Source organism: Aricia agestis, chromosome Z, assembly GCF_905147365.1.
Source record: "Aricia agestis chromosome Z, ilAriAges1.1, whole genome shotgun sequence".
In the NCBI taxonomy this organism is placed as follows: domain Eukaryota; kingdom Metazoa; phylum Arthropoda; class Insecta; order Lepidoptera; family Lycaenidae; genus Aricia; species Aricia agestis.
Window position 1 is genome coordinate 12,320,638 of NC_056428.1, and position 5,460 is coordinate 12,326,097.

The window sequence follows — 5,460 nt, forward strand, 5'->3', positions numbered from 1 at the left end:
CCGGCGACCACCCTAGTTAATTTGCCATTAAACCAGTTGGCTAAGCGTCGTCTAGCTATAGTGTTGAACGCTGTAGTCAACAAGTCGGCTAAACGACGTATAGCCGTGTGATTGAATGGCGTTGTTCAGTCAAAGGGCTAGCTGTTTGATTGAACAGCTATTTAAACCAGTCGGCTGCGACGTATATACCGTCACACTTAGAAAACTTCGATAGCGCGATGCAGGAATGTTCGGCGAATTGTGGGCCGCCACAGAATGATTAATATAAATGATTGCCTCTCGCGGATAGATGAGGCCAAGGCGAGGCCTCGCGGTATTCTTGAATTAATAAATATCTCAAGACTAGGTAAAAATATTATTCTTAAATGAAAACGCGTTTGTAAAACTAATAATACGTTTTTATTATTCGTAGATATTTTCATAACCTAAGACAAATCTAGCCGTGACATGAAACGAAAATATTATGTTATAGCTCAAAATATAAGATAATGACCTGAATAAGGGGGCAAACGACGTCACCTGATGGAAAGCAACTTCCTTCGCCCATGGACACTCGCAGCATCAGAAGAGATGCAGGTGCGTTGCCGGCCTTTTAAGATGGAATAGAGTAATAGGGGAGGGTAGGGATGGGAAGGGAATTGGGCCTCCGGTAAACTCATTCACTCGGCGAAACACAGCGCAAGCCCTGTTTCACGCCGGTTTTCTGTGCGAACGTGGTATTTCTCCGGTCGAGCCGGCCCATTCGTGCCTATATCTGTTACCTATTAACGCTCAGGACAAATTTTGAGTCCCGGGAAAGAGCATAGTATACTTTTTATCCCGGAAAATTGAGCGGAACGGAAAACTGTAGTGGTACAAGATTATTCTTAGATAGATATTAGATAATATACAAAAAAATGTACAAGCATGCTTTCATACACAATTCTTCTTTCTATCGTATTCCGTAAAACCAAAAATACGTACTTTAAATAGGTACCTATCTCAATGAAAAACACAAATCTTTTTGCTTACAATAGAATAATTTAAAATTAGCATGACAAAAACTAGGCATTATGACGTAGCGGCACAAACCCGCCTTTTGAGACAAATATTTTAACAGTTTATCTTGTACGATCATAACAATAATCTTTGTGTAATTAGCTAATTACACAAAGAGAAATGCATGGAGACGTCTTTCTAAATATTTTTATTTTGTTTTACGGAAAATTACTTACTTAAATTTTAAACTAAAATTTCGTCCTGAAGAACAGCCAATGTCAGGCTCAGGGTCAGGTCAACTTAGCATGGTTACAGTCGAAAAGAAAAAAATTATGTAAAGGGACAATTTAATGACAGGTATGAGGTATATGATCTACTAGCTGTTCCTGCATACGTTGTTTTGCCATATAAAGTATTTCCCATATTATTTTACTAGACGTTCCGCGCGGCTTCGGCCGCTATTCGCTCCTATTAGTCTTAGAATGATAAAATATAGCTTATGGCCTTCCTCAATAAAATAGGCTATCTAAAACTGAAATAATTTTTCAAATCGGACCAGTAGTTCCTGAAATTAGCGGGTTCAAATAAGCCCTTTCAAATAATTTCCCCGTGTTTTTTCTACATTTTCCTCTATTTCTTCGCTCTTATTAGTCTTAGCGTGATAAAATATAGCCTATGACCTTTCTCAACAAATGAGCTATCTAACACTGTTTTTTTTTTTTAATCCGTTTTTAAGTCAGTTCCTGAGATCAGCGCGTTCTAATAAGCCCTTTCAAATAATTTCCCCCCGTTTTTCCACATTTTCCTCTATTTCTTCGCTTCTATTAGTCTTAGCGTGATAAAATATAGCCTATAGCCTTCCTCGATAAATGGGCTATTTAACTCTGAAAGAATTTTTCAAATCGGACCAGTAGTTCCTGAGATTAGCGCGTTCAAACAAACTAACAAACTCTGCAAAATTATAATATTAAAGTAGTATAGATAAGTATAGATCGTCTATTCTTGCGTAGACTGAAAATGGTGGTTACGCTATATTATGCTGGCAATTGGATTAGCGATCGGAACCCTTATAGATTCGTCATGTCTGTCTGTCTGTCTGTCCGTTCGTATGTCACAGCCACTTTTGTCCGAAACTATAAGAGCTATACTGTTGAAACTTGGTAAGTAGATGTAGTCTGTGAACCGCATTAAGATTGTGATACAAAAATTGAAAAAATATTAAATTTTTTAGGGGTCCCCATAGTGTACAACTGAAACAAAAAAAATGATTTTCATCTAACCTATGCGTGTGAGGTATCTATGGATAGGTCTTCAAAAATAATATTGAGATTTCGAGTATCATTTTTTCCTAACCTGAATAGTTTGCGAGAAAGACTCTTCCAAAGTGGTAAAATGTGTCCCCCCACCCCTCTAACTTCTAAAGTAGGGGCATGATAAGTCTAAAAAATATAATATGATGTACGTTACTATAAATACTACTAACGGAAATTGGTTTGAACGAGATCTAGCAAGTACTTTTTTTATACGTGTTAAATGGTAAACCTCAATTTAACTTTTATTAAATCATCTGAAATATAAAAATAAATCAAAAACCTTTTAATTTCATAAAAATGAACTTACCGCTGCGGAACCCTTCATGGGCGAGTCCAACTCGCACTTGGCCGGTTTTTAAATTTAGTTTTTTTCTTCTTCATATTTTCGACGAAATGTCATAATTTTTGAGGATTGAGTCGAGTGGAGGAAATCTCGGGGAGACGACTAACGGCCGTTCCCAATATTAATTGATCTATCTCTGGTTTTGCCCACCTAAAGATAGTAATAGCTCACAATTGACATAAAATATATGTCTCTAATGTCTAATGTGAGCTATTCCTATCTCTAGTAGGGCAAAACCAGAGATAGATCAAATATTGGGAACCGCCGTAAAAGAGGAATGTTTAACAAGAGCCTCTTTTCGATCTCTTGTCGCACGTTTTTCTTGTAATTGTCATAGTATTTATCTAGACGTAATAGCAAACTTAAGATAAGTGTTTGACAACACTTAAAATAAACGTAGTTATTTTCCATGTCGGTTTTGCTAATTAAGGCATTTTTCTCTTAGTAAAGTGAGGCGCTTTGTCTTTCTGTTCGTCATGGTAATCAAAGTAGGCACATGAGAGCTTATACTTAACATGAAAACTAAGGTTTATTATTGTAGTTCTCTTTTATAAAGGCCAGTCGCCGGATACGAAGAAAGTCCATATTTGACGGCTGTAGTTACTTATATCTTGATAACACGGGCACATTTTTTTTAACATAGATTTGGTATCAGTAGGACAATTTACTAGGTAAGGGCCTGTTTCTGATAAAGTACCGAATAGGCTATTCAGAAGTCACAACTTTTTTGACATTATTCTCCATACTTGATCTGTCAAGTTAATAATTGGTGGATAGCCTTCACTTATAAGTAGTAGTGAAACAGGCCCTAAGATAATATTCAAGCTCAAAGTAGAGTAGTTAAAGAAAATATTATGTAAAGAAAAATAATACAAAATTTTTATTACGACAAAGCAATCGTTTTTAAAAAGTCATTGGTCTGGTGTGATGGGTCATTGAATTTAGTAGACTTCCATGGTATTTCTAAACAAACAATGGCGAAGTCAATACCCTCCAAGAAGTTATGGGTACATGTACTAAAAAATGCTAAAATGATGATATTGTAATACTGCTAATATTAATAATTACTATTTTATTACTATCAAGATCTTAATTTTTAATAAAAGGGCTACGGCCAAGTCGAAAACAAAAAAGTGTACCTAATATTAAATAACTTGGTCATTTGCCAGATGTTTTAATACTTAGGTAAACAGTTATTAGTTTATTTATTAAGTACATATTTTGTACTATGTCCAGCAGTGGACGACTATAGGCTGTTAGGATGATGATGAGATGATGACATATTTTGCATGAATAAATAAAACAACTTCTAGAAAATGTTCACGCTAATAATTGGGCTTAAATTCCTATTTATTGTACTAATATACATGTAGATTGCTCACTTAACTATATTATTTTGATACAAAAACCGACCAAGTGCGTGTCGGGCCACGCGCAATATAGGGTTCCGTAGTGCGTAAGTTTTTTTTTTTAATTTTTGTATGGTCAATGAATGTACATTTATATCGTGTTTTACACTACTAACAACATCATGTCAATTACTTTCAAAGGAATTTGAACGAAAAGTTCCTTTATACTTCGCCGAATACATTTTTTTTAGTTGATCGACTATTAATAACTTATGAAATCTTATTAATCCTGATAGTTTTATTTTTAAATTCAGTATATTACCTACTAACGTGAATTTTTTCACATTTCCAGAAGCCACCGTTTAGCTGGTAGAAGGGGGACTGGACTCTAAACGATTTTATCCACTTTAAAACTTAATATTTCACAAACGGATCTCTAAATCAGAAAATGATCTATGAATACTCATAATATTTAAAAAAAAACTATCCAACGACACCCCACACGATGGGGTGGATGCGAAAAAAAATTCATCCCCGCTTGATGTGTAAGGAATAAAAACATATTTTTTAAGATTTCATGTACCATTTTGTCGGCCTCATTAATATTATGTGCATTCATGCCAAATTACAGCTTTGTAGGTCATATAGTCTCTAAGCAAAACCGCGGACAGACCGAAACTATAAGAGTTCCTTGTTGACTACGGAACCCTAAAAGTGACATTTAAAACGAATTATGAAACGTTTAATAAAATCGTTCAAAACCTTTCTAGGTTATGTAGGGTATGTAACGCGGACTTCAACCTCGGTGCCCATAATTTATTAAATGGGTTCGTACTTCGTAAGTGATTTCCCTTTTGGAATGTCCTCAGTGACCTTACTTCACCCTGGCAATCAATAAATTATCTAGAATGCTGTATTAGGGGCTAGGTCCAGTGAACTTTTTAGATTTAGAACGTTTTAATAGTATAAAATAAAAAATTTATAAAAATCAAAAATTAAGTTGGAGTGATTGACTGTACGGTATTACCATAGACAAATCTGGTATTAGTTATGTGAATTTAACCCTCCCATAGTCGTGGTAAAAATCGTCTGATAGTAGATGACAGCACTGGTATAATTTTGTCTACCGTCTTTTTCTTAAACTTAGGATTCGGCAAACGGCAAAAAATGAACGAATTGAAAACATGTGAGCTTGTATTGTTTGTCAATGAGACTTTTTCTAATTGAGTAGGTAAGTATTAACTAAATTTTAAGGTAGTTTTTCTAATACGTCTAATGTATTTTTATTATGCTCAAAAAGAAACACATAATAAATACGTAATATTTACAGACAAAAGAGTAAAAAGAGGCATAAGGCAAGGGACTATTTTAGTTGTTAGGTATTTTGATACTAACTGAGTTTATTTATTACGTAGTTTTCAATATTATAAAACCTCGCGAGATATCAGTCCTCAGTCGATACAACTGCTGACTACAG